Below are 11,842 nucleotides of genomic sequence, written 5' to 3'. Positions count from 1 at the left end.
TAAGTAACCTCTACACCCAAGGTGGGGCTCGAACTCACCACCCCGAGATCAAGAGTTGCATGTTTCTGAGGCCCCCCCTCTTAGCAACTTTCAAATATGCAATGCAATATTATTGCCTATCGTCACCATGCTGTGCATTAAATGCCCATGATTCATTTATCTTATAACTGAAGTTTGTACTGTTTGGCCACTTTCACCCATTTCACCCTCCCCATGCAATCCTCTTTACAACCTTTAGAGTGAGTACCGTTATCCTCATTGTATAGACTGAGAAGTGCAAGGCCACACTGGGAGTTAGGAGTGAAAGCTGGGTCACCTTGGTTCCCAAGGCTTCTCTTTCTATTGTTCTCTGCCTCTGTGTTCTGGCTTCCTGCCCCTGCCAGCATCCATACACAGGAGGGGAAGCTGCTGGGTGCCTTTGTCATCCGTATGGCTTACCCCAAACTCAGCTGAGATTCTTCTGTGGGATAGGGGCACTGGGACTCAGGGAGTGTGCCGAGTTGGAAGACAGGTTGTAAATCTAATAGAAGAGCCCCATCATTTCTCACCATTTCCGACTTCCCTAACTGGTCTCTACGCCCCTGGCTTCAGCCCCTCCACAGTGCTCACCCCCTTGCTGGCCCCTCCACCACCCACTCCTGCCTTCTTCCTATTCCTCCCTTCTTTCCTCAAGTTCATTCAGCTCTATCCACCTGAGGCCTGGCAAAGAGCCTCCCCCTCACTGGAGGCCCCCCTCATCAGTCCTGTCCTGGCTTTTTCCTACTCATCTTTCTCTGCCTCTTCCTCAGGAAGCTTGCCTTGACCCCCATCCAGCCGAAAGTAAGTCTCCCTTCTCTTTCATAGCAGGATGCACTGTTGTTTTCTTCCACAGTACTTATCATGTGGTGTTCTTACATTCTTATTATTGGGTTTATTTTTTGAAAGCCTGTTTGCTCTGCCTCAGTGTGATGCTCTTAAGCTACGAAACAAGATGATACCTGTTTTGTTCATTGTTGTATACCCAGCATGTCAGATATAGGAGGGGCTCCGAAATGGCTGTGGAATGAATGAATGAATGAATGAATGAATGAATGAATGAATGAGGCTGCATTCGAAGGCTGTGTGTCACGATACTGTTGTTTTGGAGGCTCGTTGTTCCCTAGTAGATTCCCGGCCACGTTACTCTTTGGGATTTACCAGTTTCTTTTCACCCCTTTTTCCTTTCCAAGTGAAAGGGGATATCATTCTATCGTTAGTCTCACTTCGTGTTACCACAAGTCAGAAGTAACCCTCTGCCATGTTGTGGTAGAAAAGGAAGAGCTTTCTAACTGGTTTTGTTTAAAAAAAAAAAAAACATGATGGCCTCCTCATTACACGGAAGTCTAACTTCCCACAAATACCCTAGGGCCATTTGTCCTTTAACATCTTGCGAAAATCAAGTCCGTGTGCCAACCCTCGTTTCTACTTTCCATCAGAATGCTCAGTTAATCGCCTCAAATAACTAGGAATTACCTATATGTAACGTGCAAGGGTTACATGAACTTCTCAGTTAGTATTTGTTGGACAAATCCGGTGTACCTACGTAGCGTTCTAGATGCTTTTAGAGATAAAAAAGACATGGTTCCTTCCCACAAAGAATTTATCATTTCCCAAAGAATTAGAATAAAAGAAACTATTTTTGGCCCTCAAAGACTGTAATACTGAACAGAGTCCTTTTCCAGCCTTTGCTTCGGTGGCCTACTGGGCTTCAGGATCATGACCACAAAGCAGATGATCGCTGGCTAATGCTATGAAAACTGTGGTGTTTTAGAAAGGGCCAAGATGTTCACAGCAGGCTCCAGCTTGAACTCTTTCCATCACTCTGCACTGGCCTTAGGCAAGATCCAAATTCATTAGCAAGGCCTGTGGGATTCAGCTCCTGTCTGCGTCTCCAGCACATCTATGCCCCCCCCCGCCCCCCCCGCGGGGCCCTGTGCAGTGACTGATGTTCTCTCCTCTCACGATTTTGCCTGTGCTAGCCCTTCAGCCTTCCTCTGCTTCTCCACCCCTCTGTCACTCATTCTAAAAGCCTGGGCCTGGGGGTCACTTCCTCCTGGCAGCCCTACCAGACTCAAGTTTACTTTCCCACTTTCTGTGCTCTCATTGCATTCTGCAGTGTACTTATTATGCATATGGGTGTGTGTATGTACGTATCATGCATATATATGCATATAAACTTCATACTCACAACCAACACGTATTAAGCACTGGATGCCAGGCACTCTTCTGGTCTCTCTTCATCTTTTAACTCCATCCCCCCAGCAGTCCCATGAAAGAGGTGCTAGTAACTTATCTAGTCACATGGCCAGGAAGTGAGAGGGTCAGGATTTGAACCCAGGCTCTTGAGTCACGTGCTTCCAAGCAATGCCACCCTGCTGTCCCTCAGCTGTTACAACTACTGATGTCATTCCTTGTCACCTCTTGACTGTGGACTCCTTTTTCTTTTTTTAAAGATTTTATTTATGTATTTGACAGAGAGAGAGAGAGACAGCGAGAGAGGGAACACAAGCAGGGGGAGTGGGAGAGGGAGAAGCAGGAGAGGGAGAAGCAGGAGAGGGAGAAGAAGCTTCCCGCTGAGCAGGGAGCCTGACGCGGGGTTCGATCCCAGGACCCTGGGATCATGATCTGAGCCGAAGGTCAGACGCTTAACGACTGAGCCACTCAGTCACCCCAGCTATGGACTCCCTTGAGGGCAGGGACTGATTTCGTTCAGTAGCTGGAGGGCTGCATGAACTCAGGAGCAAATAAATAAATGTAATGAGGCACAGAATGTAAAATGAATAGCACCTGGTCCTTGATTTCAAGGGTCCAAGACTCCTTTTTCTCCTTTTTTCCTGCCTGCCTTCTTTCACAAAATGGTTGCAGCGCCTTTAATTAAATGACTTAAGTATTTAACAGGAGAAAATAAAATTTAATTACATACATATGGGGAATCCACATAAACGTGAGATTCCTGCAGGGCCTTTTAAACAACCTGAGAAATAGATGTTTTCATTGGTTGAGCTGGAGAGCAGGCCCTCCAGCGGGCAGGGGTGGGGTGGGAGGGATGGGGGAGTAGCGAGGATGGGGGGGGGTGGATTAAAAATGCCGGTAGGACTCTAGGTCCTCACCACAGGGAGCTCCAGCCTCACTCACAACCACCTCTTCCCTGGTGGGTAAAAGGGGCTCTGGCTGGTTTCCTGGTGGGGAAGTTTCCTGGGGGAGGGGGCATCTCTGATGACTTCAGAGGGACCAGAGCAGCCCTCCCCCTCCAGTCATCCTTTCTCTTGTCCCAGCTCTCCACTTGCCATCTGCCTAGTTCTGCGAGAGGCTCTGTGAATCACAAGACCTTGTGAGTCACTCAGTCCCTCTCTGAGGAATAAATAACGTCAAGTCACACAAAAGCAGAGCAGTCGGGTTTAAACGAGGTGTCACACAAAGATTGAGCGTGGGGTCTGCTTTCCTTCATGAACTGACTGCTGTCAGGAGGGGCCTGTTGCCAGGCTCTCAGCTGGAGCTTTCGGGCCAGCGACCCAGAGCCCTGGCTGCTTTAGGCTCATCTGGATTTGATGTTGAGGCTGCCAGACTCAGCAAGAGAAGAAGCAGCCCTCAAAGATCATAATTCGGCCCAAATGGAGAAAATCTGAAATACGAAGATGAGCGCACGTTGATTTGGCCGTGTCTCCAGTCTTCCTTGACACGGGCTTATCCTTCATTTCACTTGCAGAATGCTGTAAAAGACATCCTGAAAGTAAATGTAGTGCTTTAATATTCCAGAACTGCTTTCCGTAATCTATGACGTGCAAAGCCCTTTGGGTGCAAAAACCCAGAACATTCCTGGTATAGCAGAGAGAATATGTGGTCAGACAGAGGCCAGTGATACCTTGTGGCAGATATTCTGATCTCATTCCAACGGTGCGTTGTCAGCTTTGTGTCCTGGTGTCTGCCCCCAAGCCTCTCTCTAGAGCAGCCTCCCGCCTGGCTAGTGTCGGGGTAGGAGAAAAGCAATTTGATTTTACGGTGAAAGATACAACAGGGTGTAAACCTGAGCACAGATACCTCCTTGCAGGGCATAATGCCATGCTAGCAGAGAGGTGTAATAATCAAAATCTAATTGACAGAAGGTTGGGTAAGACTTACTTTAAAAAAATAGACTTTGTTTTCAAGAGCTGTTTTAATTCATAGCAAAGTCGAGTAGAAGGTACAGAGATTTTCCATATCTCCCTTGCCCCCAACGCATGCACAGCTTCCCCCATTGTCGACATCCCTCATCACAATGGGGCATTTGTTACAACCGATGCACCTGGGTTGGGCATCGTTATCACCCAGAGTTCCTAGTTTACATTCCAGTTCATTCTTGGTGCTGTACACTCTATGCACGCTATGGGTTTGGGGAAATATATAATGACACGTATCCACCTTTATAGTATAATACTGAGTAGTTTCGCTACCCTAGAACTCTTCCGTGGTCTGCCTATGCGTCCGTCTCTCCCCCTGGCCCCGGCAACCACTGACTTTTATACTGTTTCCAGAATGTCAGTAGTTGAAATCATTCACATGTAGCCTTGCAGACTGGCTTCTTTCACTGCATAAGATGCATTTGTTTCCTCCCTGCCTTTTCATGACTTGACATCTCATTCCTTTTCCAGCACTGAGTAATATTCCACGGTCTGGTTGTGCTGCAGTTTATTGACCCATTCACCTCCTGGAGGACATCTTGGTTGCTTCCAAGCTTTGGCAGGTATGAACAAAGCTGTTAGAAACATCTGTGTGAAGGTTTTGTGTAGACATAAGTTTTCAACTCTTTTGGGTAAATACCACGGACCGTGACTGCTGGGTCATGTGGTAAGAGTATGCTTAGCTTTGGGGCGCCTGGGTAGTTCAGTCGGTTAAGCATCTGCCTTGGCTCAGGTCATGATCCCAGGGTCCTGGAATCGAGCCCTGCCTTGGGCTTCTTGCTCATTGGGGAACCTGCTTCTCCCTCTCCTTCTGCCCCTCCCCCTGCTTAGATTTAATAGAGATACATCTATTAAAGATTTTATGTATTTATTTGGGAAAGAGAGAGAGCATGAGCAGGGGGACGGGGGGACAGGCAGAGGGAGAGGGAGAAGCAGACTCCCCACTGAGCAGGGAGCCCGATGCAGGGCTCGATCCCAGGACCCCAGGATCATGACCTGAAACACCCAGGTGCTCCATAAATAAAATCTTTAAAAAAAGAGAGTATGTTTAGCTTTGTCCAAACTGTCTCCGGGGTGACTGTACCATTTTTCATTCCCTCCAGCAATGAACGAGAGTTCCTGTTGCCTCACACCTTGCCAGCATCTGGCATTGTCAGCAAAGATTTACTTTGAAGAGGAATTCTCTAGAATCCTTTCATTACCATAGCCAGGCCCCCTCACCTGATTCCCTTTCCTCAGCATTAGGGAAACAAGGCTCACTATCCTGGGTGTCCACTTCTGAAGGGCTGCTGGAGCCTGAGCTGTACCCATTTCAGGTAGCTCAGCTCCGGCTTCCTGGTTCCTGACACCTGCCAGGGTGCCTTCACACCCCGGCCCCACCGGCCCCACCCTCACACACCTACACTTCGCTGTGGCAAGCCCACACTTACTCTTCAGGTCTCGCTGGGATATCTGTAGAGTCTAGGAGTTTAGGGTGTGGATTTTGGAGCCAGATTGCCTGGGCTCTGATCGTAGCCCCACTGTGTATCTATAGCTACGTAATAACTGCTCAGAACAGTGCCTGGTACAGAGGTAGGGAGTGTCATTTAAGCCTTCCTTCATAACCACTCCTTCCGAAAAACCCTCCCTAGCCTCTGGGGCAGGGATCCCTCCTGTGTGCTGTAGTTTAATGACTTCCTTATTTGCCTCTATTATAAGAGATAAGATCCCTGAAGGCAGGGACTACCTTTCTCCCGACCCTGAGCGAGAAGAGTTACTTCCTCATCCTGCCCACGGCCCAATTCATGAAATTGAATTTCCAGAGTGAATGGGGGCTTGGAACAAATGTAACTTTGAGACAAAGAGAATCGTGACTTTTTTTTGATCGCTGCTGAACACCTGCAACATGTCCATGGTCCTGGCAAAGGTAGGCACATAGACTGTTTGGTGAGTAAATGGAGGCGGGAAGTATCTTGACATGTATCCAGTCTATTTTAATAATACCATAGAAACAGTTTATGTTTACCTGCCTTGAATAAATGGTTTTCAGGGCTATTTCCTGAGCATTTAAAGCACATTCAAATGAGTTGTCTTGGAAGGAAGATTCAAAGGACTTCCATGACTGCAAGTTAGCAACAAGTTGAATTTATGACTCATCGGTCTCACCTTGTTGGTTGCCTAGGCAACTAAGCCTGCCTATTTGACACGTTGACTCTGGAAAGATTGGAGTCTCCAGTCAGAACTTGTATCACCAACCCCCACCTGGTGTGATAAAGCCTGTTAGGCAACAACCCCAAATCCTACTGGTCATATTGGCCTCCATTTCACAAAATTGCCTTGTGCCTACAATGCCTAGTCCTTGCTCAGAATGGAAGTTATGGAGGCTGTGGGTTTTCTACTCTCAATTACTTGTGGTCATTCATCCACATATCACTCAAATGAATTAAATCTAGAAAGACTCCAAAAATGTTTCTTTAGTCATTTGTTTCTGCTCATTCCCCTCTTCAGTCCTCAGAGACTTTCTATTCTAACAGTCTGCAGGCTTGATATATTTTTTTGTCCTTCTAAGCATCAGGAGAGTATCTAAAACACAGATAATAAGTGAACAAAGTAGAAACAAGCTAAATACTATGACAAAGGCTTCAGGCAAATCTCAGAGGTGAAACATTCCACCACCATCCTGAACTCTCAGCAAATCGTCATCACAAAGACAGAGGCTGTTTCAGAGGAAAAGGACTTGAAGGGACCCAAGCACCGACGGGACATGTGGTCCCGGATGAGAGCCTGGTGTGAACAGCTCTGAACACCAACAACATCTATTTGGGGAACAATGATGGAAATTGGAATATGGCCTGGGTCATAAATGATATTAAAACTCATTAAGATGATTAGTATTGTGGCGTGTTAGGCATGATAAGTATTTCCTTCGGTTATAGAGGATGTCCTCATTTTTTTGAGGTGCATGCTGAAGTATTTAGGGGTGAAATGTCATGATATCTGCAACTTAAAGTAAATTCCTTTCTTTTTTTTTCATTTGAGACAGAGAAATACAGACAGTATGAGCGGGGGAAGAAGCAGAGGCAGGAGAGGGAGAAGCAGACTCCCTGCCGATCTGGGAGCCCAATGCGGGGCTCGATCCCAGGACCCAGAGATCATGACCTGAGCTGAAGGCAGATGCTTAACCGACTGAGCCACCCAGGCGCCCCTAAAGTAAATTCCTTTCCAAAACCCCCAATTTTTCAAGTAAAATACATCAGCATAAAAAATAATATGAGTGTGGCTGCCTGGATGGCATAGTTGGTTAAGCGTCTGACTCTTGGTTTCAGCTCAGGTCATGATCTCAGGGTCATTAGATCGAGCCCTGTGTTGGACTTTCTGCTCAGCACAGAGTCTGCGAAGGTTTCTCTCTCCCTCTGCCCCTCCCCTGCCTCTCTCTCTCAAATAAATAAATAAATCTTTAAAAAATAATAGTATGAGTGTAAAAGAATAAAATCTGGAAGAACTGAACTGATCTGAAAGCTCTCACGTTAGATCTTTATTACTTGACCCAATTACCTTGAAAGTCTGCTTGCTGAAGTACTCGGGTAAGGAGATGGTACGTATGTACCTGTGTGCATGTGTACCAATAAGGGTTAGCCCATTAAACCAGTTTCTCTACCTGCAAAGGGAAAGTGCCAGGAACCTGGAGCGTGTTTTGTCGTTTAGGAACTGTGTGATCTTGGCCAAGGTACTTCATGTCTCTGTGCCTCAGTTTCCCCAATTGTAATAGAGGTATAATATTAGAAAACCTACTGCATAAACTAGAGGTTAAATGAGTTAGATATCTAACTCATGAGCCCATTGAAACAGTTCTTGGCACAAAGTAGTTGGTAAATAAGTGTTAGCTATTATTATTATCATTATTGTTTTTGTTATTGAGGAACATAACCCTCGAAGATGCTGGGTTGGCATAAACTGCTATAATTAGTGCAGCTTCTAGGGTTTTCTGGTATGTTGTTAGTTGCCATGGGAGCTCCATATTCCTGGAGACCCATCTTTTGAGGTCTTCCTTACATTATACTGAGAAATATCCCAAGCAGTGTTTTAGGGCTGGTGAACAGTGGTGAGGTCTAAAAGCAATTTTTTCTCTTTCTAGGCAAGGAGCAATACCTTTTGCAATTCAGGATAGCCAGGCCAGTGGACTGCTGTTCTCGCTGTTCCAGCTATGTGATTGCAGCAGTTTCCATCCATTCCAATAAAAAAGGGCATCGCAGTGCATTTCCACAGCACAGTGACCTGAATTTGCTGGGAGAGGCTGTACTTTGTCAGGTAAGGCTTTAACTCCCTTAGCAACCAGATTGCCCTCTTGCCGCAGTGTATAACAATCCCCATGACGGCCTGACCTACTTGGGGAGCCCAAAGCAAGCACAGAGAAGCACGTGGGTCCCTAAACATCAGAGCCATACACACATCTATCCCACAGATCATGGTTCGAGGCTGCTGCTTGTTCTGTTACAAGGGCAAGTGCTTTTTGATCAGGAATGTTATTTATTTTTATTTTATTTTTAAGATTTACGTATTTATTTGAGAGAGAATGTGAGCTGGGGGGGGCAGAGGAAGAGGAAGAGAGAGAATTTCAAGCAGCCTCTGCACTGAGTGCAGAACCCCACGTGGGGCTCAGTCTCAGAATCCTGAGATCATGACCTGCACCAAAATCAAGAGTTGGAGCTTAACCGACTGAGCCACCCAGGGGCTGGATAGATAGTTTCTGTACCTACCTAAACTTTCTATAGTTTAAAATACACCATTAGCTTTTTATATTAAGCGTGGGAATGAACAAATACATTGGATGACTTCAGCAGTATATATAGAATAAAAAAATCATTGCTATTATTATACCATATATATTTATAATGTTGACTATATTCTTTATTTCTATTTTCAAACATGATGATTTATGATCTTTATATTGGGCCCAGTTTTATAACCTTCATACATACATACATACTGCATTATAGGAAGTGAAAGAATCTTGAAATAAGATGTCCCACTCCTTCAGGTTTCTGAAGATAACGCTCATTCCTTTTACCATTCATTGAGAATGAGCTCGTATGATTCATAGTAATGTAGGGTTTTTTTTTTTAAAACAATACCTAGGAGGCTTGAGCTGTGCATAAATAATTTAAAACAGACGTCATTAGGGTACTGAGCTTATGTTCACATAAAAATCTATCTAGTTCTCTTGAATTTTATGAAAGTAGAAAGCTAAGTCTCCCTGAACAGAGAGACTTGGCTAACTATAGCAGCACAGACTTAGACAGATGAAAAATTTCAGTGGGGAGTATCAAATCACGAAAGGCACAGTGAGAGTTGATGAGGCCCTCATTTTCCATCATTTAGAGAAATCACTCTGTCTTCTCCGGGAACATTTCCTACCCCCACTGCATAGTTTTGGCTGTGAACTAGACATATATATTATATTTTTGTTTCTCATTATTGGTGGAGTTTTTCTTTTTCCTCTCTTTTTTGACACCAGGGACAATTTGATGACAAGCTGAAAAACAGACCATGGGATAGATAAAAGCTGTGGATTGAGATTAAAAAAAGAGCAGGGTTTCAGTTCTGGCTCTGGGTGACCTGCCTACCTTTCTGTGATGGCGCAACATCTCCCACCTCTCTGGGCCTCAGTTTCACGATCTGTAAAAAGGAGAGCAGCAGACTGGATTAACTTTGGCTGCAAAATTCTTTGATTTCACCCTAGTTTTGCTATGAAAACTACGAGGCAGCATGGTAGCTGTAGGAGGTGACTGCGGACTCTGTGACACCAAGTTCACAAGGCGGAAACGTACTTAAAGTTCCTTCGCGAGCAGTCCAGTGGCCCATGGGACACTACTGCTGAAGTTATAAAGTTATCCCCACTCTTAATGCTTCCTTACATTGGAGGGGGGAATCCATCATGTGCTACTCCTCCCATCTCTGCACCATCACTCACTCTTTCCTCGGAGAGATGCAGTGACTTGTGTGGCTAGTGGGTTTGATGTAGGAAAGATGTTGGGGTTCAGAGACAACCACCGAGAAAAAATTCTTGAGACGTCTTTGGTACAAAAAGGTGGTTTTATTAAAGCATGGGGACAGGACCCATGGGCAGAAAGAGTTGCACTGGGTCGTGAGGAGTGGCCCATTAGATACTCTCCGGTTGGGAGAGGATTAGGGATAGTGAAAATCTCTAAGGAATGTTGGAAGCAAGGTTTCCAGGACCTTAAGGGGGCTAGCTATTGTTGCGAAAATGTCATTTATTACTGTCTAGTAAAACCTTAGTCATGAGACCCTTCGGATGTGTCTTGGTGGGTCATATGCCTGGGGGATGATTGCTAACCTGTATCTCGGGGTGTAGAGATAAAAGAAGTTTCCAGAGGAATTTTTATATGTTAAAGTAGACTCACAGGATCCTGGGGGTTGGGCTAAGATTGCCTTTTGCCCTTAACAAAGTATTAACATCGAGGCAGCTGAGTTCCTAGAGGAAGGTCACTCTGCCTGTTTCAAGGACTTGACAGTGGGCTATAAGTAGTAAGGAAATTTAATTTTTCATTTGCCTTTGTTTCCCACATCAGGTTTAGAAGGAACATCTGGATAGAGAAGCCAGGCCTTCCCTTTGGAGTCCTCTCGGGAGCTGGCGAACCTGAGGAGAATGTATCCTACTCTGTTCCTTCACGCTGTAGGTTTTGTTTTGTTTTTTTAAGATTTTATTTATTTATTTCAGAGAGAGAGAGAGAGAGCATATGAGTGGGGGGTGGGCAGAGGGAGAAGCAGACTCCCCACCGAGCGGGGAACCTGACGTGGGGCTCAATCCCAGGGCGAATGCTTAACGGACTGAGCCACCCAGACGCCCCTTCACACCATAAGTTTAAAGGGCCCTGCCTGGGGAGGTCTGTAATCATCTACGAGTGAGTTGGTCTAGTTCTGGGGTTTAGTATTAGGAAAACACTTCCCTCTTAAATCCAAGCCACACATTCTGCCATATCAGCTTTCTTAGCAGTAAACATGATATTTCGGTTTCCTTGTGTCTTTTTTTTTTTTTTTTTGGTCTCTTTCTGAAGTAGTTCAGAAATCAGATGAGGTGCTATTCTGGGGGTCCCCTGCAGTCACAGTAAGCAGTACTAGATTGTAATAACAAATGATGTTGGCCGTGAACTTTCATGCACTTCCCACCTAGATTCGTAGAGGTCTTCTCCCAGCTTCGATTGTCTCTGGTAAGGCCTTGCCAGCACCACTGCAAATTCCGGCTTTCAGAATGCCAGACATTATTATCTTCGTTAGCAGTCACACAGCTGCGTGGCACTCACGGTTCTAAAACGGAAGCCAATATTGAAACAATCACCGTGTGCCTTAAATATGATGCATCCAACTTGCTGCAGAACAGAATCAAGATGGGAAGGAAGAGGTTCTTATTTACATGATTGAGGTTATTGGGTGAAATTTGAATAACCAATCTTCCCTCTTTACGATTTGTTTTCCCTAGGGCGCCGGGGTTCAGGTCACAATCTCAGTGTCCCGGGATCGAGCCCGGCGTCAGGTTCCCTGCTCAGCAGGGCAGTCTGCTTCTCCCTCTCTCTCTGCCCCTTTCCACCGCTTTTGTTCCCTCTCTCAAATAAATAAATAAAATCTTTAAAAAAAAATCTGTTTTCCCCTTAAATCCAGAAAGAAGGGCT

This window comes from Ursus americanus, chromosome 8, assembly GCF_024610735.1.
Source record: "Ursus americanus isolate L20-20 chromosome 8, mUrsAme1.1.p, whole genome shotgun sequence".
NCBI lineage: Eukaryota > Metazoa > Chordata > Mammalia > Carnivora > Ursidae > Ursus > Ursus americanus.
Note: the sequence above shows the minus strand (reverse complement) of the source record.